Source organism: Hylobates moloch, unplaced genomic scaffold (genome assembly GCF_009828535.3).
Source record: "Hylobates moloch isolate HMO894 unplaced genomic scaffold, HMol_V3 SCAFFOLD_19, whole genome shotgun sequence".
NCBI classification, from domain to species: domain Eukaryota; kingdom Metazoa; phylum Chordata; class Mammalia; order Primates; family Hylobatidae; genus Hylobates; species Hylobates moloch.
The window spans coordinates 33,786,001-33,812,772 of NW_026652294.1; the positions used below are offsets into that span (position 1 = coordinate 33,786,001).

Below are 26,772 nucleotides of genomic sequence, written 5' to 3' on the forward strand. Positions count from 1 at the left end.
GTGAGAAGGAAGCTTTTGGGCATACAAGTTATATGAATCAAAGTCCCATTTAAAGGAGAATCACGACCCACCTGTCATGCGACTCACTCTGGGAGATTTTAGCTGGTTGTTGTGTGTACCTGCATTTCCCCAAGGCATGGATATATCAGTGAGGGCAAGTCCAGCTAGACCCTCCTTCCTCATCTCAGCATCATGACATCCACCTGTGTCATGGACACTGGGAGTCCATAAAAACAAATTAAAGGTTAGTAACAGAGTGAAACTCAGCCTAGACATAGAAGGAATATTTAAAAGCAGCACTTGCCGGGTGTGGTGGCTCATGCCTGTAATCTCAGCACTTCGGGAGGCTGAGGCAGGTGGATCACCTGAGACCAGGAGTTCGAGATCAGCCTGGCCAATGTGGCAAAACCCATCTCTACTAAAAATACAAAAAAGAAGTTACCCAGGTGTGGTAGCCCGAGCCTGTAGTTCCAGCTACTCAGGAGGCTGAGGCAGGAGAATCGCTTGAACCCGGGAGGGAGAGGTTGAGGTGAGCTGAGATCGCTCCACTTCACTCCAGCCTGGGTGATAGAGCGAAACTGTCTCAAAAAAATAAAATTAATAAAATTAAATATATATATATACAGACATGATCCTTAGAAACATATATATGTGTGTATATATATGTTTCTAAGGATGTCTGTATATATATACACATATACATGTTTCTAAGGATCATGTATGTATATATATATACACATATATACACATATATGTGTATATATGTACGTATGTATACGTATATATGTGTATATATATTTCTAAGAATCATGTATATATACATATATGTGTGTGTATATATACATATATATATGTATGTTTCTAAGGGTCATGTCCGCAAGTCAGGATTCCTGATCCAGAGACAATGGCCCTGATGACATGGAGCCTGAAGGTGTCCTGGAGAGTACCTGGAATGAGACTGTAGACAGCTTTGATGACATGAACCTCTTGGAGTCCCTTCTCCGTGGCATCTACGCCTATGGTTTTGAGAAGCCCTCTCCATCCAGCAGCGAGCCATTCTACCTTGTATCAAGGGTTATGTTGTGATCACTTAAGCCCGATCTGGGACCAGGAAAATGGCCACATTTGCCATATCGATTCTGCAACAGATTGAATTAGATCTAAAGGCCACCCAGGCTTGGGTTCTAGCACCCACTCGGGAATTGGCTCAGCAGCTACAGAAGGTGGTCGTGGCACTAGGAGACTGCATGGGTGCCTCCTGTCACGCCTGTACTGGGGGCACCCACATGTGTGCTGAGGTGCAGAAACAGCAGATGGAAACTCCTCATATCATTGGGGGTACCCCGGCCGTGTGTTTGATAGGCTTAACCGGAGATACCTGTCTCCCAAATACATCAAGATATTTGTACTGGACGAAGCTGACAAAATGTTAAGCTGTGGATTCAGGGACCAGATCTATGACATATTCCAAAAGCTCAACAACAACATCCAGTTTGCTGTCAGCTACAACGCCTTCTGATGTGCTTGAGGTGACCAAGAAATTCATGAGGGACCACATTCAGAGTCTTGTTGAGAAGGAAGAGTTGACCTGGAGGGTACTCGCCGATTCTACATCAACGCGGAATGAGAGGAGGGGAAGCGGGACACCCTGTGTGACTTGATGAAACCCTGACCGTCACTCAGGCAAGTGTCTTCATCAACATCCGAAGGAAGGTGGACTGGCTCCCCGAGAAGTTGCATGCTTGAGATTTCACTGTCTCTGCCATGCATGGAGATAAGGGTCAAGAGGAACAAGATGTGATCATAAGGGAGTTTTTGTTTTGTTTTGTTTGTTTGCTTGTTTGTTTTTGAGATGGAGTTTTACTCTTGTTGCCCAGGCTGGAGTGCAATGGCGTGATCTCAGCTCACTACAACCTCTGCCTCCCAGATTCAAGTGATTCTCCTGCCTCAGCCTCCTGAGTAGCTGGGATTACAGGCATGCGCCACCATGCCTGGCTAATTTTGTACTTTTAGTAGAGATGGGGTTTCTCCATGTTGGTCAGGCTGGTCTCGAACTCCTGACCTCAGGTGATCCGCCCGCCTCGGCCTCCCAAAGTGCTGGGATTAGAGGTGTGAGCCACCACACCAGGCCAGGTAAAATAATCTTTCTGTCGCTTTCTGCTAGTTTTATTTAACTAGTGGAGTAAAAGATAAATTCTCACCTAGAAGGCTTAAAGGTTTTATGAAGGAGTGATTTAAAGTAGGACTTTACAGGCATAAGCCACCACATCTGGCCAAAGGTGTAACTGTTAAAGTCAGTAGCAATGGCCAGGCGCAGTGGCTCACGCCTGTAATCCCAGCACTTTGGGAGGTCAAGGCGGGAGGATCATCTCAGGTCAGGAGTTTGAGACCAGCCTCGCCAACATGGTGAAACCCTGTCTCTACTAAAAATACAAAAATTAGCCAGGCGTGGTAGCGTGTGCCTGTAATCCCAGCTACTTGAGAGACTGAGGCAGGAGAATCGCTGGAACCGGGAGGCAGAGGCTGCAGTGAGCTGAGATTGAGCCACTAGACCCCAGCCTGGGTGAGAAAGCAAGACTCCGTCTCAAAAAAAAAAAAAAAAAAAAAAAAAGGCCGGGCACAGTGGCTCATGCCTGATGCCAGCACTTTGGGAGGCTGAGGTGGGAGGATCATAAGGTCAGGAGTTCAAGGCCAGCCTGGCCAACATGATGAAACCCCATCTCTACTAAAGATAAAAAAAAAAAATTAGCCAGGCATGGTGGCTTGCGCCTGTAATCCCAGCTACTCAGGAGGCTGAGACAGGAGAATTGCTTGAACCTGGGAGGTGGAGTTTGCAGTGAGCCAAGATCTTGCCATTGCACTCCAGCCTGGGTGACAGGGCAAGACTTGGTCTCAAAAATAAAAATAAAAATAAAATAAAGTCAGGAGCAAGACAAGGATGTCATCTATTACTATTCATAGTAACAACTGCTCTCAAAATTCTAATCTAATGCAATAAGATAAGAAAAAAATGACAGAATTGGAAAGGAAGAGACACATTACTTTCTTCTTTTTTAGAGGAATAAATATTCATAAAAAGTTAAAATGGCTGGGCGCGGTGGCTCACACCTGTAATCCCAACATTTTGGGAGGCTGAGGCAGGTGGATCACGAGGTCAGGAGTTTGAGACTAGCCTGACCAACATGGTGAAACGCCGTCTCTACTAAAGATACAAAAAAGTAGCCAGGCATGGTGGTGCATGCCTGTAATCCCAGCTACTCTGGAGGCTGAGGCAGGAGAATCGCTTGAATCCAGGAGGCAGAGGTTGCAGTGAGCCGAGATCTCTGCCTGGGCGACAGAGCGAGACTCCGTCTCAAAAAAAAAAGAAAGACAAAAAGTTAAAACAACATATAAAGTAAAAAGTAAACATTCCTGTTATTCTATCTATTTCATTTCTCAGAGGTAATCACCTTCAACAGTTCAATGTGTCTTTTTCAGACACTTTTCTATGCATATTTAGGCATATATATTTCTGAGTGTATATACATGGATTTTGAAAAATCAAACTGGGATCATAAAATACTATTATCCTGCAACGTACTTTATCAACTTAACAAAATCACATGGACCAATTTCCAGTTTGGTACTACAGATCTACCTTATTCTCTTTAATGGCTGCACGGTATTTCATAGTATTAGCTACTGTAATTTATTTAACCATTTCTTTTTTTTTTTTTTTTGAGACAGAGTCTTGCTCTGTCACCCAGGCTGGAGTGCAGTGGTGCGATCTCGGCTCACTGCAAGCTCCACCTCCCGGGTTCACTCCATTCTCCTGCCTCAGCCTCCCGAGTAGCTGGGACTACAAGCACCTGCCACCATGCCTGGCTAACTTTTTTTTTTTTTGTATTTTTAGTAGAGACGGGGTTTCACCGTGTTAGCCGGGCTGGTCTCGATCTCCTGACCTCGTGATCCACCTGCCTCGGTGTCCCAAAGTGCTGGGATTACAGGCATGAGCCACCGTGCCTGGCTTTTTTTTTTTGGAGACAGAATCTTGCTCTGCTGCCCAGGCTGGAGCGCAGTAGTGCGATCTTGGCTCACTGCAACCTCTGCCTCCCAGGTTCAAGCTATTCTCCTGCCTCAGCCTCTTCCTGAGTAGCTGGGACTACAGGCACGTGCCACCTCACCTGGCTATTTGTTTTGTTTTTGTTTGTTTTTATTTTGTTAGTAGAGACAGGGTTTCACCATGTTGGCCAGGCTGGTCTCGAACTCCTGAGGTCAAGCAATCTGCCACCTCAGCTTCCCAATATGCTGGGATTATAGGCCTGAGCCACCATGCCTGGCCTATTTAACCATTTCTTACTGATCAGTTATTTTATTTTATTTTAATTTTTGCTCTTAAGGAAAAGTGCTTAATGAATACCTTCATCCATGTATCTTTGCTCACTTGTAGAGAATAATCTTCTAGAAGTGTAATCACGAGGTGAAAAGATATGCAATTTTAAATTTTTCACAGTCTCAAATTATCCTCCAAAAATACTTACCAATGTATACTCATAGGGTTTGAGAACATCCATTTACCCCCATCCTTACCAATGCTGAAACATAAATTCTTGTGACTTTGCTCATCTAGTAGATGAAACACACACACAGAAAAGCCAAAGATTATTATTATTTGTAGATTGTATGCTCACTTTCCTGGAAAACTCAAGAAAATTCACTTAAAAAAATTAATAAATAAATAAAGTGAAACTGGAGAGCCAAGTGTGTGTGAAGGAAAGCACTTGTATGCTTACGCAAAAATATAAATTATATTCCAGAGGGCAATTTCTCAGTATGAAATGAGTCAAAAACATTGGCCGAGGCAGGCGGATCACCTGAGGTTGGGAGTCCGAGACCAGCCTGACCAACATGGAGAAACTCATCTCTACTAAAAATACAAAATTAGCCGGGCGTGGTGGCGTGTGCCTGTAATCCCAGAGACTCAGGAGGCTGAGGTAGGAGAATTGCTTGAACCCAGGAGACGGAGGTTGTGGTGAGCCAAAATCGCGCCATTGCACTCCAGCCTGGGCGACAAGAACAAAACTCCATCTGAAAACAAAAAACAACGTTAAAAATGCTTCTCTTCTGACCCAGCAACGCAAAATCCAGAATTTTTTTTTTTTTTTTTTTTGAAATGGAGCCTCACTCTTGTCACCTAGGCTGGAGTGCAATGGTGCGATCTCAGCTCTGCAACATCCACCTCCCAGGTTCAAGGGATTCTCCTGCCTCAGCCTCCTGAGTATCTGGATTACAGGCACCCACCACCATGCCCGGCTAATTTTTGTACTTTTAGTAGAGATAGGATTTCGCCACGTTGGCCAGGCTGGTCTCGAAGTCCTGACCTCAGGTGACCCGCCCACCTTGGCCTCCCAAAGCTGGGATTACAGGCGTGAGCCACTGCACTGGGCCCAGAATTTTTTTTTTAGGAAAATAAGAAACTGTGCAAAGATTTATCTACAATAATTTTTACTGAAGCATGGTTTATTGCTATGAAAAATAAAAAACAACCTAAAAAACAACAACCAGGGAGCAGTTAAACAAATGATGGTTCATCCACAAACACTACACATCTATTTGAAGTTATCTATTTGAAGAGTCTTGCTCTGTCGCCCAGGCTGGAGTGCAGTGACCTCGGCTCACTGCAAGCTCTGCCTTCCAGGTTCACGCCATTCTCCTGCCTCAGCCTCCTGAGTAGCTGGGACTACAGGCGCCCGCCACCATGCCCAGCTATTTTTTTTGTATTTTTTTAGTAGAAACGGGGTTTCACCGTGTTAGCCAGCTCATGACCCACTCTTGGCCTCCAAAGTTTTGGGGTTACAGGCATGAATCACGGCCCGGCCTTTTTTTTTTTTTTTTTTTTTTTTTGTTGCCCAGGCTGGAGTGCAATGGCACGATCTCGGCTCACTGCAACCCCTGCCTCCTGGGTTCAAGCAATTCTCTTGCCTCAGCCTCCCAAGTAGCTGGGATTACAGGCATGCAGCACCATGCCCAGCTAATTTTATATTTTCTTTTTTTTTTTTTTGAGATGGAGTCTCGCTCTGACACCCAGGCTGGAGTGCAGTGGTGCAATCTCAGATCACTGCAAGCTCCGCCTTCCGGGTTCACGCCATTCTCCTGCCTCAGCCTCTCCGAGTAGCTGGGACTACAGGTGCCCGCCACCACGCCCGGCTAATTTTTTGTATTTTTAGTAGAGACAGGGTTTCACTGTGGTCTCGATCTCCTGACCTCGTGATCCGCCCGCCTCGGCCTCCCAAAGTGCTGGGATTACAAGCGTGAGCCACCGCGCCTGGCCAATTTTATATTTTCAGTAGAGATGGGGTTTCACCATGTTGGTCAGGCTGGTCTCGAACTCCTGACCTCAGGTGATCCGCCCGCCTCGGCCTTCCAAAGTGCTGGGATTACAGGCTTGACCCACCACGCCGGGCCTGAAGTTATCTTATAGATTAAAATTTGTTGACAGGTTAATATTTTCAAACTATAGCGTTCAGTGAAAAAGTCACAAAACAGTTTGTGCAATATGATAACGATAAAAATGTAAATAAGCAGTTCTAAATTGCCCGTTAAGTTTAGTTTGGTCAAATGTAGTCTAGTCTAAGGGTAAATTCTTTTCTTTTTTTTTTTTTTGAGACGGAGTCTCGCTCTGTTACCCAGGCTGGAGTGCCGCGATCTCGGCTCACTGCAAGCTCCACCTCCCGGGTTCACGCCATTCTCCTGCCTCAGCCTCTCCGAGTAGCTGGGACTACAGGCGCCCGCCACCACGCCCGGCTAATTTTTTGTATTTTTTAGTAGAGACGGGGTTTCACCGTGGTCTCGATCTCCTGACCTCGTGATCCGCCCGCCTCGGCCTCCCAAAGTGCTGGGATTACAAGCGTGAGCCACCGCGCCCGGCCGGGTAAATTCTTTTCAAAGCTCAAGTGAAAATGCCTATCCAAATGTAAGCTTAACTAACACTGACATTCAAGCTAAGCTACCAGGACTGCATGCAAATATAAAACTCAGAGATGATCCTGGCATAAAAAGAAATGCCTGTTCTGGGACCTTAAAATTAGGCTTCTTAATGAAATTAACAGCTGTTTGAAAAACATCTCTCTGCTTGTTTACAAAGATCACAAGCTTTGCCAGGGTATCTCAGGATTGTTTTAAGCGTCCCCTGGGATCCTGGGAGCCCCATATTGCTTTTCTCATTTAGATGCTTACCCAGTGGTTGGAAGAATCCAAGCAAGATGCTTTCAGCTAAACGTTGCAGTGTCCTCGGCAAAAAGGAGGGCCAGTGTTAGCTCTGTGACAATTCCCTGTTTTCCCAAACCATGAATCAGCCCCATTGTCTCACCCGCCTCTGTGCATCATTCATTCTGTTCATCCCAGCTAACGGCAAAGGCAGGAACATGGCAGAGAAACTAAAACTCTTATTTAATTCTGCTGGTAAAGAAAGTCAGGATTTCTCATGGGCTGCTTTGGAGAAATGTCTGGAAATGTGTCAGAAAGCTGATTTTATGGAGGGTTCATTTATTTACAATAATGTACCATAAATTCCTAATTTACAAACAAATACCTGGCAATTGACCAGCATTTTTCATCTGTAAGAAGCCTCCAAATGTGAATATATAAGCATTTTCTGGCACCGCATGATGTCAGCTTTTTTCCTCCCCTCTTCCACTGCCTTTTCTTCCTCCCAGTTTTTCCTCGCTCCTCCTCTTCATCCTCTCTGCTCCTTCCCAGCTGGAAACAAATGATAGTTTAACCTGGATAATACCCTCCCTTGTTCACTTTGTATAGCTAATGTTCACTCAGCTGGCCTAAACCTTTCATGCAATTTATTTTATAAGGAACAGAAGAGGGGAGGATTCTGTCTCTGGCTCACAGCACCCATTGCCCAAAAAGTCAGCTCTGCTGCTCAGTCCCCATGGGCTGCGTCCAAGCCTCGTCTTTCTACTCCGTGATAACTCATTTTACCTCTATTGTGGTAGGTAGGACTGTTTGGTTCTAAAGAACAGAAACCCATTTGAGTGAAGCCTAAGAAACAAAAAAGGGCAGTTTTGAAAGGATAGAGAGGTGCTTTCATAGCACTGATGGACAGGTATGCAGCGGGGTCCTGAAAGCATCTGGAACCAGGACGAGCAAAGCAATCTTTATCATTTCTTTCTCTTTTCTTTTTTTTTTTTTGAGACAGAGTCTTGCTCTGTTGCCCAGGCTGGAAAGCAATGACACAATCTCGGCTCACTGCAACCTCCACCTCCCGGGTTCAAGCGATTCTCATGCCTCAGCCTCCCAAGTAGATGGGATTACAGGCATGGGTCATTACGCCAGGCTAATGGCTCACACCTGTTATCTCAGCACTTTGGGAGGCTAAGGAGAGCTGATCACTTGAGCCCAGGAGTTGGAGACCAGCGCAGGCAAAACCCCAGCTCTTTGAAACAAAGACAAAAATTAGCTGGGCATGGTAGTGTGCACTTGTAGTCCAGCTACTCCGGAGGCTGAGGTGGGAGGATTGATTGAGCCCAGAAGGTCAAGGCTGTAGTAAGCTGTGATCCTGCCGCTGCACCCCCGCCTGGGAGATAGAGCAAGAGCCTATCTCAAAATAATAATAATAATAATAATAAATTTTAAAAAATAATAAACTGCCTATTTGCCAAACTGGCTGTACCCTTTTCACATTCCCACTTGCAATGTATATGTATGAAACTTCCAGATCGAGACCACGGTGAAACCCCGTCTCTACTAAAAATACAAAAAATTAGCCGGGCGTGGTGGCGGGCGCCTGTAGTCCCAGCTACTCGGAGAGGCTGAGGCAGGAGAATGGCGTGAACCCGGGAGGCGGAGCTTGCAGTGAGCCGAGATTGCGCCACTGCACTCCAGCCTGGGCGACAGAGCGAGACTCCGTCTCAAAAAAAAAAAAAAAAAAAAACTTCCAGTTATTCTATATCCTCTACAACATTTTGTATTATGAATTTATTTTTATTTTATTTTATTTATTAATTTTTTTTGAGACGGCGTCTCGCTCTGTCACTCAGGCTGGAGTACAGTGGCAAAATCTCGGCTCACTGCAAGCTCCGCCTCCCGGGTTCACACCATTCTCCTGCCTCAGCCTCCCAAGTAGCTGGGACTACAGGCACCTGCCACCATGCCCGGCTAATTTTTTTGTATTTTTTTTAGTAGAGACGGGGTTTCACTGTGTTAACCAGGATGGTCTTGATCTCCTGACCTCATGATCCACACACCTCAGCCTTCCAAAGTGCTGGGATTACAGGTGTGAGCCACTGTGCCCAGCTTAGTTTTATTTTAACCACTCTAATAAGTATGTGGTGGTATCTCATTATGGTTTTAATTTGCACCCGATGGCTAACGACATTGAACTTTTTTTCATGTACTTGCCATCTTTTTCTCTTACCTAGTGGAGGTCTATTTATATATTTTGCCCACTTTTTTCCTTTTTTTATTTTTAATAGAGATGGGGGGGGCGGGTCTCACCATGTTGCCCAGGCTGGTCTTGAACTACTAGCCTCAAGTGATCTGCCCGCCTCAGCCTCCCAAAGCACTGGGATTACAGGTGTGAGCCTCCACGCCCAGCCCCGGATACAAAGCTTTTATCAGATGTGTGTTTTTAAAATATTTTCTTTCAATTTGTGCCTTGTCTTTTCATTTTCTTAACAGTGTTTTTGGAGGGTAGAGGTTTTCATTTATTGAGTCTAATTGAAACATTTTTTATGGTTCTTTTTTTGTGTGTCTTGTCTATGAAATTTTTGCCTGTCCATAAGTTATAAATATTTTCTTCTGAAAGTTTATAGTTTTAGGTTTAAATTTAGGTGTATGATTCATTTCAGGTTCATTTTTGTATATGGTACACATTATGGATCACGGTTCCCTTTCTTACATATTAATATCCAATTGTTCCAGCACCATTTGCAGAAACCAACTTGTTCTTAACTACCACATTATGTTGTATACAGCAGTTGTCTTCCCTATTTGTACCAAAGTCTGGTGAGGTTTGAGGATATACAAGTGACACACTTTGCCATTCTGTACAATTTACAAGGTACTGTTTATTTAATTACATAATTTCATTTGAATCTCAATTAGCCCTTTGAGGTAGAAATAAAATATTATTACTTCAATTTTTCAGATGAAGAGATGGAGAGTAGCTGGGTGCTTTGCCCAAGATGACAAAGCATTCGGTGAGAGCATCAAGATTCAAACCCAGGTCTTCTGCAATCAGTGCTATTTTCTTGTTTTTTTTTTTTTTTTTCAGAGGGGGTACAGAGTGTCACTCTGTTGTCCAGGCTGGAGTACAGTGGTGTGATCTCGGCACACTGCAACCTCCGCCTCCCGGGATCAAGCGATTCTCCTACCTCAGCCTCCTGAGTAGCTGGGATTACAGGCGCGTGCCACCATGCCTGTACTTTTAGTAGAGATGGGGTTTCGCCATGTTGGCCAGGCTGGTCTCGAACTCCTAACCTCAGGTGATCCACCTGCCTTGGCCTCCCAAAGTATTGGAATTACAGGCGTGAGCTACCACGCCGGACCAAACTGCATTTTCAAAGATCCAAGCTGTTCCTAAAAATAGACTCTACTTGGGAGCCCTGGAAGCAAAAGTTAATGCTCACTACTTAATTTTCAGTTTACTGCACCTTGAAGACTGGAAAGGTACAGAGATTTGGTGCAGCTGGGATCTGAGATTTGGTGCAGCTGGGATCTGAGAGGATTGTCATTTGGGCTGCCTACAAGAAGTGGTCTCTTGTTTCCACCCTGCTATATGAACTGGCCATGGTCATGCAAACTTCATTTTACAAAAACGTAACTGAAATTATTTTCTTTAAAACATTCCTGGTTGGCCGGGCGCAGTGGCTCACGCCTGTAATCCCAGCACTTTGGGAGGCAGAGGCGGGCGGATCATGAGGTCAGGAGTTCGAGACCAGCCTGGCCAACATAGTGACACCTCGTCTCTACTAAAAATTCAAAAAATTAGCTGGGCGTGGCGGCGGATGCCTGTAGTACCAGCTACTTGGGAGGCTGAAGCAGAAGAATCGCTTGAAGCCAGGAGGTGGAGGTTGCAGTGAGTCGAGATTATGCCACTGCACTCCAGCCTGGGCGACAGAGTGAGACTCCGTCTCAAAAAGAAAACAAAACAAAACTTTCCTGGCCGGGCGCGGTGGCTCACACCTGTAATTCCGGCACTTTGGGAGGCCGAGGTGGGCGATCATGAGGTCAAGAGATCGAGACCATCCTGGCCAACATGGTGAAATCCCATCTCTACTAAAAATACAAAAATTAGCTGGGCATGGTGGTATGTGCCTGTAATCCCAGCTATTCAGGAGGCTGAGGCAGGAGAATCGCTTGAACCTGGGAGGCAGAGGCTGCAGTGAGCTGAGATCGTGCCACTGCACTCCAGCCTGGGCGACAGAGACTCCATCACAAATAAATAAATAAATAAATAAATAAATAAATAAATAAATAGATAAAAATTAAAAAAATTCTGAACTTCAAATAGTCCAAATCTCAGAGCAATAAACGGATTTGCTTTATGTTTTGGGTTATTTCCCCAGCCTCGTAGCCACACCTTTTCTGTGGGAAGCATACCCACAGATCACATCACCGGAGTGGGTTCTTGGGAGCCATTTCGCTTCTATCTGACTCTGCCTCCCTGGCCATGGCTGCGTGGACCACAGCCCCAACTCAGATGATTACTAGATTGTTTCACTGGGAATTTAGGATTGGACTGAGAAGCAGCGAATCAGTTCAAAGGTGGCTGGGATTTTAACATGTGGACTGGGAGCTACACAGCCGCCATATTCCGCTTGTCAAGTGGAGCAGAGAAGAAAAAAAAAAAAGCAGATATGCAGAGAGAAAAGGACTGAGGCAGGGTGAGGGGAGCAGAGACGCAAAACTGCTTTACAGGCCAGGCGTGGTGGCTCACGTGGGCGGATCGCTTGAGGTCAGGAGTTCGAGACCAGCCTGGCCAACATGGCGAAACCCCATCTCTACTAAAAATACAAAAATTAGCTGGGTGTGGCAGCGCATGCTTTTAATCCCAGCTATTTGGGAGGTTAAAGTGGGAGGATCGCTGGAGCTCAAGGGCAGAAGTTGCAGTAAGCCGAAATTGCACCACTGCACTCCAGCCTGGGTGACAGAGCAAGACCCTGTCTCAAAAAAAAAATTAAAAAATGGATGTTCATCAACTGGTGAATGGGTAAGTACACATAGTGCAGTCATACAATGGAATACTATACCACAGTAAAAGGAGCAAATGATGACTACACTCCCTTGGATGAATCTCAGATACATTGTGCTGAATGAAAGAAGCCGAGCTCCAGTGGTTCCATTTATATAACATTCTGGAAAAATCAAATTATAGGGGCAGCCTGGGCATAGTGGCTCATGGCTATAATCCCAGTATTTTGGGAGGCCAAGGCGAGAGGATCACTTGAGCCTGGGAGTTCAAGACCAGCCTGGGCAACATAGTGAAACCCTGTCTCTACAAAAAATACAAACATTATCTGGGTGTGGTGGCACGCACCTGTTGGCCCAGCTACTTGAAAGGCTGAGGCGGGAGGATTACTTGACCCCAGGAGGCGGAGGTTGTCGTGAGCCAAGATTGCACCACTGCACTCCAGCCCAGGCAACACAGCAAGATTCCGACTAAAAAACAAAAAATTGTAAGGACAGAAATTATGTCAGTAGTTGCCAAGGGGTAAAAGAAGAGGGTGAAGTACAAAGGAGCACAGAGGACTTTTGGGGAATGGAGTTATACTATATCTTTTTGTTTGTTTGTTTGTTTGTTTGTTTTGAGACAGGGTCTTGCCCTGTCGCCTAGGCTGGAATGCAATGGCACAATCTTGGCTCACTGCAACCTCTGCCCCACGGGTTCAAACGATTCTCCTGCCTCAGCCTCCAAAGTAGCTGGGACTACAGGCACCCACCACCATGCCCAGCTAATTTTTGTATTTTGTAGAGATGGGGTTTTGCCTGTTGGCCAGGCTGGTCTCAAACTCCTGACTTCAGGTGATCCACCCACCGTGGCCTCCCAAAGTGCTGGCCGAGCTATACTATATTTTGATTGTGGTGACAGTTATACAACTGCATGTATTGGGCAAAACTCATAGAACTGGCTGGGTGCGGTGGCTCACACCTGTAATCCCAGCACTTTGAGAGGCCAAGACAGGCAGATCACCTGAGGTTGGGAGTTCGAGACCAGCCTGACAAACATAGAGAAACCCTGTCTCTACTAAAAATACAAAATTTGCCGGGCGTGGTGGTGCATGCTTGTAATCCCAGCTACTCAGGAGGCTGAGACAGGAGAATCACTTGAACTTGGGAGGCGCAGGTTGCGGCGAGCTGAGATCGTGCCATTGCACTCCAGCCTGGGCAACAAGAGCGAAACTGTCTCAAAAAAAAAAACACAAAAAAACTCATAGAATTGTGTACCCAAAAAGTGAATTTTACTGCATGTAAATCATTTCTTAATAAACCTGACATTTAAAACAAGAACAAGTTTGGCAGTTTTTCAAAAAGTTAAACACAGGATAAACATATGGACCAGCAATTCTACAGCCGGGTGTATAGCCAAAAGAGTTGAAAGCAGGGACTCAAACATGGTAGCGTTATTCACAATAGCCAAAAGCAGGAAACAACTCAAATGTCCATCAAAGATGAATGCATAAACAAAATGTGGTATATATTATTTTCCTTTTTTGTGTGTGTGACAGGGTCTGACCCTGTCACCCAGACTGGAGTGCAGCAGCGTGATCTCGGCTCACTGCAACCTCCACCTCCCAGGTTCAAGTGATTCTCCTGCCTCAGCCTCCCAAGTAGCTGGGACTACAGGTGCATGCCACCAGGAAAATGTGATATATATTAATACATACAATGGAATATTATTCAGCCATAAAAAGGAATAAGGCCGGGCACCTATAATTCTGGCATATTGGGAGGCCAAAGCGGGAGGATCACTTGAGCCCAGGATTTTGAGATCAGTGTGGGCAACATGACTAGACTCTGTCTCTACTAAAAATAAACAAATTGCCGGGCGTGGTGGCTCAGGCCTGTAATCCCAGTACTTTGGGAGGCCAAGGTGGGCAGATCACCAGGTCAGGAGCTCGAGACAATCCTGGCTAACACGGTGAAACCCTGTCTCTACTAAAAATACAAAAAATTAGCTGGGCATGGTGGCGGGCGCCTGTAGTCCCAGCTACTCGGGAGGCTGAGGCAGGAGAATGGCGTGAACCTGGGAGGCGGAGCTTGCAGTGAGCCGAGATCACGCCACTGCACTCCAGCCTGGGCGACAGAGCGAGACTCCATCTCAAAAAAAAAAAAATAAATAAATAAATAAATAAATAAATAAACAAACAAACAAGTTAGTGGGGTGCGGTGGCATGCACCTGTAGACCCAGCTACTCGGGAGGCTGAGGTGGGAGGATTGCTTGACCCAGGAGTTCAAGGCTGCAGTGAGCTGCGATCGCGCCACTGCACTCCAAAGCAACAGAATGAAACTCTGTCTTAAAAAAAAGTTGATATTCCTACCCAGTGTGGGTCAGTGGGGGAAGTGAGGGGCCTTGCCCCAAGAGACACTCAAAGTGTCCTTCTGGGACTTTGCCCTTCTGGGGCCCTGGCAGGGAAAGAGAAGGGCTGCAGAAGCCACAGGGGCTTTACTGGCCAGCATTTCTGGCTGCACCTGATGGGAGGGGCTGGAAACGTAGAGAAGCAAGTGGAGCTCGGGTGAGCAGCGCTGCTCCTGCCATACTTCTTAGTACATCCATTTCTTCAACTATAAAATAAGCATGGGAATTTTTCAATCTCAGGGTTGTCATGAGGACAAAATGACAAAGTGTTTATACACATAGTGAGCACTCGATAAATCTTACGTTCTATCTGACCCCATGATTTCATCCTGAGTGTTAATAACAAGATGCAGGCCGGGCGCGGTGGCTCACGCATGTAATTCCAGCACTTTGGGAGGCCGAGTTGGGTGGATGACTTGAGGTCAGGAGTTTGAAACCAGCCTGGCCAACATGGTGAAATCCTGTCTGTACTAAAAATACAAAAAAATTAGCTGGGCGTGGTGGCAGGAGCCTGTAATCCCAGCTACTCGGAAGGCTGAGGCAGGAGAATCGCTTGAACCCGGGAGGTGAAGGTTGCAGTGAGCTGAGATTGTGCCACTTCTCTCCAGCCTGGGCAACAGAGCAAGACTCAATCTCAAAAAAAAAAAAGGTAAAAAAAAAAAGATGCAGAATTACGGAATCTCCTTTTCTTTTCTTTTTTTTTTTTTTGAGACGGAGTCTCACTCTGTCGCTCAGGCTGGAGTGCAATGGTGAGATCTCAGTTTACTACAACCTCCCCCTCCCTGGTTCAAGTGATTCTCCTGCCTCAGCCTTCCAAGTAGCTGGGATTACAGGCGTGCACCGCCACACCTGGCTAATTTTTGTATTTTTAGTAGAGATGGGGTTTCACCATGTTGGCCACGCTGGTCTTGAACTCCTGGCCTTGTGATCTGCCCGCCTCAGCCTCCCAAAGTGCTGGGATTACAGGCATGAGCCACCGTGCCTGGCCAGGATCTGCTTTTCAAAGGGTCTGATACTGGCCTCCAGGTATATGAAAGCAACCATCTTGCCTCCATCTCACCAATGTCGTGTCCCAGTCAGAATGCTTTTTGGTTGCAAGAAAAAGAAACCAGCTGGAAATAGGTCAAGTAAATGAAGTTCAGTGAAAAAGATAATGGAATTTGAGACAAGCAAAAATGAACCACAGAACCTCAGGGAGAGCAAGAGACGATCATTCGGCTGGGAGCCGGCCGCTCTGTGTCTCTGTGATGCTTTATCTGTGCGATGGGTGCAGCTGCTTAGCTTTCTTCCAGCTCCTCCCAACTGTCTTCCACTGGATTTTATGCCTTTTTTTTTTTTTTCCCTGAGATGGGGTCTTGCTCTATCACCCAGGCTGGAGTGCAGTGGCATGATCATAGTTCACTGTAGCCTTGACCTCCTGTGCTCAAGCAATCCTTGCATCTCAGCCTCCCGAGTAGCTGGGACTACAGGAATCTTAGTCCCAGCTATTGGGGAAGGTGAGGCAGGAGAATCGCTTGACTTGGAAGGCAGAGGCTGCACTGAGCCAAGATTGCACCACTACACTCCAGCCTGGGTGACAGAGCGAGACTTGGTCTCAAAAAAAAAAACAAAACAGACCCGGCGTGGTGGCTCACGCCTGTAATCCCAGCACTTTGGGAGGCCGAGGCAGGCAGATCACTTGAGGTCAGGAGTTTGAGACCAGGCTGGCCAACACGGTGAAACCCCATCTCCACTAAAAATACAAAAATTAGCCGGGCATGGTGGTGTGCACCTGTAATCCCAGCTACTCGGGAGGCTGAGGCAGGAGAATCCTTGAACCTGGGAGGCAGAGGTTGCAGTGAGCTGAGATGATGCAGATGATGCCACTCCACTCCAGCCTGGGCGACAGAACAAAACTCCATCTTAAAAAAAAACCGCATCTGCAGCCCTGTCTGTCTGAAGAAGATGGGACTGTCAGAGCTGCGGGGCTGAGGGCAGGGCAGTGGCAGGAGTTCTTTCCTGCCTTAGAAGTCATAGTCATTCAGCCTGCATGGGCAGGGTGTCCCGTTCTGTCATTGTGCTTGACAACAGTGTGGTCCAACCAAGATCAGCCCATGTAGCAGGGATCCTTTTGACATCACCAGAAAGAGAAAGCCAAAGCATCGCCACATCTTTTTTCTGGTTATTGGAGGGCATTTGTTTAAATGACATTTAATTTTTTTTTTTTTTTTTTTTTTGAGACAGAGTGTTGCCCTTCCTCCCAGGTTGGAGTGCAGCGGCTTGATCTTGGCTCACTGCAACCTCCACCTCCCGGGTTCCAGCGATTCTCACACCTCAGCCTCCCAAGCAGCTGGGATTACAGGCGCCTGCCACCATGCCCAGCTAATTTTTGTATTTTTAGTAGGGACAGGGTTTCGCCATGTTGACCAGGCTGTTCTTGAACTCCTGATCTCAAATGATCCACCTGCCTCAATCTCCCAAAGTGCTGGGATTACAGGCGTGAGCCACTGCACCTGGCCAAAATTTTTTTATCTTTAATAAAAGCATATAGGAACAGAGCTTTTAAAGAGTCCAATAGAAGAAAAAGGCTTAGAGGAAAGACAGCCGAATTCTGCTCCCCAACTCCCTACCCAAGTCCTGCTTCTCGGATCCAACCACTTTGAACTCCTTTTTAGCTATTTTTTTCTGGTATTTATCCCCATATCTCCAGTAACAGGTTTATATCAGCACTTCTTAAAATTTCAGTTGCAGATATTACCCATGGGCTTCCTTGAAGGAACTTGAGGATTTATGAACTTGGAGGATTTAACTGTTTTACCTCACCTCTTCCCCTGCCTTCTCAATGTCTTTTTTTTTTTTTTTTTTGAGACGGAGTTTCGCTCTTGTTGCACGGGCTGGAGTGCAATGGCGTAATCTCGGCTCACCACAACCTCCGAGGCCTCCCCAGTTCAAGCGATTCTCCTGCCTCAGCCTCCTGAGTAGCTGGGATTAGAGACATGCGGTACCACATCTGGCTAATTTTGTATTTTTGGTAGACACAGGGTTTCTCCATGTTAGCCAGGCTGGTCTTGAACATCCGACCTCAGGTGATCCGCCCGCCTCAGCCTCCCAAAGTGCTGGGATTACAAGCGTGAGCCACCGAGCCCTGCCCTTCTCAAGGTCTTTGAATACAATTTTGGCTAAAGCCTTATTTAGTGTCTTCCGTAAGATGGCTATGTAGATATCAGTGACAACTACATGTATTTCCCTTTTGTTTTCCCTGGAGTGAATGTCTTCTTTTTTTCATGTGCTCAGCTTTGTTGGAACCTGTGAGTCTTCCCACACTCTCCAGCGACTCTGTAAACCCATCCTAATCCAATTTTCTGCATAGTCAAACTTGCTGGCTAGTTCCTCAGTTCTGTGTTTTCTTTGTGGACCCCTCTGCGGCCCCTCACCCCACCTGGACAGGCTGCTCTCCCGGCCGCCGCAAGGTTCCCTTTCTGAAACTTTCCTTTGCTATCCTCCTGGGAACACCATAGAGAATTGTTTTATAACTATTTTTATACCTTTCAAAAGCCCTACCTGTTCATTGTAGAAAAACTAAAAAGGCACAAGAAAGAAAAATAAAGGTGATACATAATTTTTCTCCCCAAACATAACCATTGACATTTTGGTAGACACCTTCTTGGTCTTTTCCTACACTTCAGTCTACATCAAAGAGGGGAGAGCGTGGGGGAAGCAGCGGGGACATGCTATTTTGAAAACAAAGCTCAGGGGCGCTGCATTCCTGCCCCTGGAAGAGCAGCAGGAAGATTCCGCTGTGGAGGAAAATAGCTTGCTGGGCCTCGTCCGTTGATGAATAGCAAAAGTGCCGCTTGCCCCAGGACACGGTTAACAGAGCACAGGAGAGAAAATGTTTTTGAAAGAACAGAGGAATCAAATGCTTTGCCAGGAGGCAGTGGTAGGAATTAAGACGTTGAAGACGCACAGCACGCAAGGGAAGGAGTGTCTAGAGTCTCATAGTCCACTACGGTAGTCACTGGCCTCACGAAGCGATTTATTTATTATTATTAATTATTTTTTTTTTTTGAGACGGAGTTTCACTCCTGTTGCCCAGGCTGCAGTGCAATAGCATGATCTCGGCTCACTGCAACCTCCTCCTCCCGGGTTCAAGCGATTCTCCTGCCTCAGCCTCCTGAGTAGCTGGGATTACAGGCGCCCACCACCACACCCGGCTAATTTTGTATTTTTTTAAGTATTTTTAGTAGAGATGGAGTTTCACCATATTGGCCAAGCTGGTCTCGAACTCCAGACCTCAGGTGATCCACCCGCCTCAGCCTCCCAAAGTGCTGGGATTACAGGCATGAGCCACCGCGCCCAGCCTATTTTTTAAAGATAGAATCTCACTCTGTCAACCAGGATGGAGTGCAATAGCACAATCTTGGCTAACTGTAGCCTCCGCCTCCCGGGTTCAAGCAATTCTCCTGCCTCAGCCTCCAGAATGGCTGGGATCACAGGCCCATGCCACCACGCCCAGCTGATTTTTTTTATTTTTAGTAGAGATGGGGTTTTGCCATGTTGGCCAGGCTGGTCTCGAACTCCTGACCTGAAGTGATCCGCCCTTGAGGTGGAAATATCTTTATTTGACACAGCAGCCATGTGAAAAAATAAATAGGCCTGGCACAGTGGCTCATGCCTGTAATCCCAGCACTTTGGGAGGCGAAGTGGGAGGTACAATTGAGCCCAAGAGTTCAAGACCAGCCTGGGCAACATGGTGAAACCCCATTTTTACCCAGGAGGACGAGGCTGCAGTGAGTGAGCAACACCTGGGCACCCGAATCTGGGTGGCAGAGCAAGACTCTGTCGCAAATAACTAACTAAATAAGACATATCTTCAGGCAAGAGAATGGCAGGTGGTTATTTGGGACAGTGATATCCAATGTTCATTTTTGAGCTGTATTGCACACTGTAGTGTATTGTGGTTCTCTACCTCAAATCTTCAGTAAAGGCCAGGCGCGGTGGCTCACGACTGTAATCCCAGCACATTGGGAGGCCAAGGCGGGTGGATCACTTGAGGTCAGGAGATCGAGACCAGCCTGGCCAACATGGTGAAACCCCATCTGTACTAAAAATACAAAAATTTGCTGGGTGTGGTGGCAGGTGCGTGTAATCCCAGCTACTCGGGAGGCTGAGGCAGGAGAATTGCTTGAATCCGGGAGGTGGAGGTTGCAGTGAACCAAGATCTCGCCATTGCGCTCCAGCCTGGGTGACAGATTGAGGCGCCATCTCAATAAACAACAAAAACCACCACCACCACCACAACAACAAAGGCCGGGCACAGTGACTCACGCCTGTAATCCCAGCACTTTGGGAGGCTGAGGTGGGCGGATCATAAGGTCAAGAAATCGAGACCAGCCTGGCCAACATGGTGAAACCCTGTCTCTACTAAACATACAAAAATTAGCGGGGCGTGGTGACATGCTCCTGTAGTCCCAGCTACTCAGGAGGCTGAGGCAGGAGAATCGCTTCAACCCGGGAGGCAGAGGTTGCAGTGAGCCAAGATCATGCCATTGTACTCCAGCCTGGTGACAGAATGAGACTCCATCTCAAAAAAAAAAAAAAAAGAAAAAGAAAAAAAACCTTCAATAAAGTCTGCTGCACACCCGGTTTGAGAGAAATGGTAGAGTATTTTGGAGAAATGAAGGAATGAGGTGGCACAGTGTGGAACAGCATGGTGGGAAAGCAGAATAGGAGTGACAGAGTAAAGACTGAGAACCTTGAAGCATTCAACAATGAGCTAGCTCCTTGAAAAATCTTAGGAATTTTTTTTTCTTTGTAGAGACAGGGTCTTGCTCTGTCACCCAGGCTGGAGTGCAGTGGTGCCATCACAACTCACTGGAGCCTTGACCTCCCGGGCTCAAGCGATCTTCCCACCTCAGCCTCCTAAGCAGCTGAGACTACAGGTGTGTGCCACCACTCTCGGCTAAATAAAAAAAAAATTTTTTTTTGTGGACATGGGGTCTCACTGTGCTGCCCAGGCTGGTCTCTTAACTCCTAGGCCAAAGCGATCCTCCCACCTCGGCCCCCCAAAGTGTGGGGATTACAGGCATTAGCCACTGTGCCTGTTCTAGGCACACATAATCTATGCAACTGAAAGATTACCAAGTCCCTGGAAGGGTGGGAGGAGCAGACTCAAGGTTTGCTTTCAGGAATGACTCCCAGAACACTCCCAATGGAGTCATTATCTGTCACCCACAGGAACGCTGAGTTGTAGGACATTCTGTCCTAGTGACAATCCAGGTACCAGGAAGCCGGGCCCAAGAGGTTGCTGCCACCCACCGTCCACACCTATACACTAGAATGTGGAATTCTGCCACTGCTACCTCCACAGTGTGCTCTCAATATCCTCAAACCTGGAGACTTGATGTGGGCATCACGTGGCCTTGCCAAAAGCCAACAGCTAAGAACAACAAGAACACTGCATGACCCCCTCCCCTCCGCTCCCCTCCTCTCTTCTCTTCTCTTTTTTTCTGAGATGGAGTTTCACTCTTGTTGTCCAGGCTGCAGTGCAGTGGTGCCATCTTGGCTCACCACAACCTCCACCTCCTGGGTTTAAGTGATTCTCCTGCCTCAGCCTCCCGAGTAGCTGGGATTACAGGTGCCTGCCACCACACCCAGCTAATCTGTGTATTTTTAGTAGAGGTGGAGTTTCACCATGTTGGCCAGGCTGGTCTTGAACTCCTGACCTCAGGTGATCCACCTGCCTCGGCCTCCCAAAGTGCTGGGATTACCGGCGTGAGCCACTGCACCCAGCCCACTTCCACTTTTCAAATCTCGAAGAAATGCGTTTATTAATAAGTAGCAACCTAGAACCCAGTTGTGCCCAGAATCCGAGCTGCATGCAATCTGGGAAGTGCAGCTTTCTCCTTCCAGCCTCCACAGCACAGAAAGGCCGGCTGGAATAGCTGCTGAGGCTCCCCCTACGCTCTCCAGCAGAGGCTGGTCGCTTCTAGGAATCTCATGGTCTCTGTTATGCGCAGAGCTAGCTTTGCCCTTCCTGCTCTCTGTAGTCCTTTCTTCTAATAATAGAAGGTTTTCCTTTGAGGAGCCACCTCTCCTACTTGCAATGCATATGGCTGGGTGCGGCTGACCCCAGGCCCCAGTTCCAGGGGAGGGCACAGGTACCTACCCTGGGTAACTAGTATACTCCATCTCCTGCCTGTAATCCCAGCATTTTGGGAGGCCAAGGCAGGTGGATCACTTGAGGTCAGGAGTTCGAGACCAGCCTGACCAACATGGTGAAACCCTGTCTCTACTAAAATACAAAAATTAGCTGGGCATGGTGGCAGGTGCCTGTAATCCCAGCTACTCAGGAGGCTGAGGCAGGAGAATCACTTGAACCCAGGAGAAGGAGGTTCCAGGGTGCAGAGTTCGCACCACTGCACTCCAGCCTGGGCGACAGAGCGAAACTCTGTCCCCTAAAAAAAAAAAAAAATTAGCCAGGCGTGGTGGCACATGTCTGTAAAATCCCAGCTACTCAAGAGGCTGAGACACGAGAATTGCTTGAACCTGGGACGTGGAGGTTGCAGTGAGCTGAGATTGCACCACTGCACTCCAGCCTGAGCAATGGAGCGAGACTCTGTCTCAAAAATAAATAAATAAACAAACTGTAGCAGGAAAAGCTGCAGACAAAACCCCTCAGACATCAAGTTAAAGAAGGAAGCGCTTTATTCGGCCAGGAGCTTCTGCAAGACTAACGTCTCCAACAACCGAGCTCCCCGAGTGAGCAATTCCTGTCCCTTTTAAAGGCTCAAAACTCTAAGGGGGTCTGCGTGATACGGTCGTGATAGATTGAGCAAGCAGGGGGTACGTGACTGGGGTCTGCATGCACTGGTAATTAGAACAGAACAGAACAGGACAGGGATTTTCACAGTGCTTTTCTATATAACATCTGTAATCTATAGATAACATAACCGATTAGGTCAGGGGTCGATCTTCAACCAGGCCCAGGGTGTGGCGCTGGGCTGTCTGCCTGTGGATTTCATTTCTGCCTTTTAGTTTTGACTTCTTCTTTCTTTGGAGGCAGAAATTGGGCATAAGACAATATGAGGGGTGGTCTCCTCCCTTAAAACTAGTATACTCCATCTCCTGTTCTTGCTTGGTGTGTAATTCCTTAGAGAACATGTGAAGGGACATGATAGCATATCCCTGGAGGCAGCCAAGAAGGGCAGGGATAGCCATTTATCTTGGACTGCTGGGATATTTACCAACCTAGAAGCCAGGGGCAGAATACTATGATTCATCGTCATTTTCTGCTCTAAGATTTGGCAATTGTCCGGTCTCAGTGATCCAGATGAGCCAATTATTCAACAGCTATCTTTTAGAATTTGTTTTTTTTTTTTTAGATGGAGTTTCACTCTTATTGCCCAGGCTGGAGTGCAGTGGTGTGATCTCGGCTCACTGCAACCTCCGCCTCCTGGGTTCAAGCAATTCTCCTGCCTCAGCCTCTCCAGTAGCTGGGATTATAGGTGCGCACCACCATGCCTGGCTAATTTTTTGTATTTTTAGTAGAAACGGGGTTTCACCATATTAGACAGGCTGGTCTCGAACTCCAGACCTCAGGTGATCCGCCTGCCTTGGCCTTCAAAAGTGCTGGGATTACAGGCGTGAGCCACTGCGCCTGGCCTCTTTCAGAATTTCAAATTGTCTACAAAGAAGACAGTCCTGATTTTATTTTTTAGAGACAGTGTCTCATTCTCTCGCCCAGGCTGGAGCGCAGTGGTGTGACCATAGCTCATTGTAACCTTGAACTCCTGGGCTCAAGTCATCCTCCTGCCTCAGCCTCCTGAGTACCTGCGACCACATGTGTACACTGCTGCATTGGCTAATTTTTTTTTTTTTTTCTGAGACAGAGTCTCGCTGTGTCGCCCAGGCTGGAGTGCAGTGGTGTGATCTCGGCTCACTGCAAGCTCCACCTCCCGGGTTCATGCCCTTCTCTCGCCTCAGCCTCCCGAGTAGCTGGGACTACAGGCGCCCGCCACCATGCCCGGCTAATTTTGTTTTTGCATTTTTAGTAGAGACAGGTTTCACCGTGTTAGCCAGGATGGTCTCGATCTCCTGACCTCGTGATCCGCCCGCTCAGCCTCCCAAAGTGGTGGGATTACAGGAGTGAGCCACCGCACCCGGCCTATTTTATTTTATTTTTGAGACGGAGTCTCGCCCTGTTGTGCAGGCTGGAGTGCAATGGCATGATTTCGGCTCACTGCAACCTCCGCCTCCAGGTTCAAATGATTCTCCTGCCTCAGCCTCCCAAGTAGCTGGGATTACAGGCGCCCACCACCACGCCCAGTTAATTTTTGTATTTTTAGTAGAGACGAGGTTTCACTGTATTGGCCAGGCTGGTCTCAAACACCTGACCTTGTGATCTGTCTGCCTCAGACTCCCAAAGTGCTGGGATTACAGACGTGAGCCACCATGCCCAGCCTAATTTTTGTATTTTTAGTAGAGATGGGGTTTCACCAAGTTGGCCAGACTGGTCTCAAACTCCTCGCCTCAAGTAATCCACCCACCTTGGCCTCTCAAAGTCCTGGGATTATAGGCGTGAGCCACCTCGCCAGCCAGGACAGATGATCTCTAATGGCAAAGCTGAGATCCTGTTTGAGCTCATGATGCAAAGTCACCAAGAAGGTGTCAGCCCTAATGTTTTTCTGGGGGGAGTAAATCAGAAGGGAAAGTGAATGCTCTCAGTTAAAGAAGGGGCTGCTCCTGAGATCTTTGGGCGCTTCCTGTATTCATGGGAGTCTTCCTGGCCATTTGTTCCCATCTTGCTCTCAAACTTAAGGCTTCAGGGCAGGAACTGGCACATGTGAGACCCGAAGCCAGCCTCATGATCAGGACCTTGAATTCTGCTGAGTCCTGCCACGGTTGGAGTCCAAGGGTTGAAGACCAGCCTTTCCCAGCAGCTGATCAGGGCCTTTTACCAGCCCAGCCCAAGTGACTACTTGGCAGTGGACTTTGTGTGATCTATTGTTAGGTGCCCCAAAAGTGACACCCTCATCCACACCAGGCCCCACACCCCACAGGGCCTGTGATCTCTGAGTCTGTCTGTCGTCAAGGGCAACTCTCCTAGAGGATTTTCCAGGCTGAGCCACTTAACAGAGGTGTCACTAGGGCAAGTCTCACTTCTGAAAAGAATGTTGACTAGGGAAGCCTGGTGGGAAGAGAAGAGGGGCATGTGGGAAGAAGCAGAGGCAATGAGTAGGGGAGGAGAGTGAGGAATTCTGGAGTTACCCAAAAGGAAGAAAAAGGCTTGAACTTACGAAATGAAGCAAAGCATGGCTTCCAAGAAATCTAGTTTGGCACAGGCAGATCCTTAAGTGAATAATAGATTAAAACGTGGTTGGGTGAGGTGGCTCATGCCTGTAATCCCAACACGTTGGGAGGCCGAGGCGGGTGGATCACCTGAGGTCGAGAGTTCAAGACCAGCCTGGCCAACATGATGAAACCCCCTTCTCTACTAAAAATACAAAAAAAATTAGCCAGACATGGTGACACGCACCTGTAATCCCAGCTACTTGGGAGACTGAGGCAGGAGAATCTCTTGAACCCAGAAGGTGGAGGTTGCAGTGCGCTGAGATCATGCTACTGCACTCAGTCTGGGCGATAGAGCTTCGTCTCAAAATAAATAAATAAAAAAAGATTAAAATGTACAGAATGTCACATCATGTTGTACACAATAAGTACATACAATTTGTTATTTGTTTTGCTTTTTATCTTTTTATTTCTTCAAAGTGGTTTTTTTTTGTTTTTTATTTTTTATTTTATTTTATTTTTTTTTGGTTTTTTTTTTTTTAGACAGAGTCTTGCTCTGTCGCCCAGACTGGAGTGCAGTGGCGAGATCTCAGCTCACTGCAACCTCCATCTGCCGGGTTCAAGTGATTTTCCTGCCTCAGCCTCCTGAGTAGCTGGGACAACAGGCGCATACCACCACTCCCAGCTAATTTTTGTATTTTTAGTAGAGACGGAGTTTTACCATATTGGCCAGGCTGGTCTCGAACTCCTGACCTCATGATCTGCCCACCTCAGCCTCCCAAAGTGCTGGGATTACAGTCGTGAGCCACCACGCCCAGCCTTGTCATAATTTTTAATGACTGTATGATATTTGATTATGTGAATGTACTATACATATATATGTATATATATGTGTGTGTGTGTATATATATATATATATATACACACGTGTGTATATATAGACAGAGTTTCGCTCTTATTGCCCGGGCTGGAGTGCAATGGCACGATCTTGGCTCACAGCAACCTCTGCCTCCCGGGTTCAAGCGAATCTCTTGCTTCAGCCTCCTGAGTAGCTGGGATTACAGGTATGCGCCACCCTGCCCGGCTTATTTTGTAATTTTAGTAGAGACGGGGTTTCTCCATGTTGGTCAGGCTGGTCTCAAACTCTCGACCTCAGGTGATCTGCCTGCTCCGGCCTCCCAAAGTGCTGGGATTACAGGTGTGAGCCATTGTGCCTGGCCGGAAGTACTATTTTTAACAATCTTCTGTTGCTAGATATTTAAATCATGTCTATTTTCAACTACTATAAACATGCTTCTTTGAACTTCCTGGCGTATATATATATCTTTGCACATCTGTCCAATTATTGCCTTCAGATAAATTCCTAAAAGTAGAGGTGCTAGGTTAAATTTTTTTTTTTTTTTTTTTGAGACGGAGTCTCGCTCTGTCGCCCAGGCTGGAGTGCAGTGGCGCGATCTCGGCTCACTGCAAACTCCGCCTCCTGGGTTCACGCCATTCTCCTGCCTCAGCCTCTCTGAGTAGCTGGGACTACAGGCGCCCGCCACCACGCCCGGCTAATTTTTTGTATTTTTAGTAGAGATGGGGTTTCAGCGTGGTCTCGATCTCCTGACCTCGTGATCCGCTCGCCTCGGCCTCCCAAAGTGCTGGGATTACAAACATGAGCCACCGCGCCCAGCTAGGTTAAATTTTTTTAATGCATATTGACATATTGACCACTTTTCCTACAGAAAGATTGCACCAATTTATTCTCCACCACCATCACTCATGCCTGATCACCCTTTAAGTTAACAGCTTTGGTACTTTTTGTATTAAGACCATGGCTGGCTGGGCGCCGTGGCTCATGCCTGTAATCCCAGCATTTTGGGAGGCTGAAGCGGGAGAATCGCTTGAGGCCAGCAGTTTGAGACCAGCCTGGCTGACATCTTGAGATCCT

The 26,772-nt window shown here is 47.1% G+C and overlaps 1 pseudogene; it reads left to right on the forward strand.

Moving 5' to 3' along the window:
• The first annotated feature begins 870 nt into the window (after positions 1 to 870).
• LOC116458354 (eukaryotic initiation factor 4A-I-like) lies at positions 871 to 3,499 on the forward strand (annotated as a pseudogene).
• Positions 3,500 to 26,772: the final 23,273 nt, after the last annotated feature.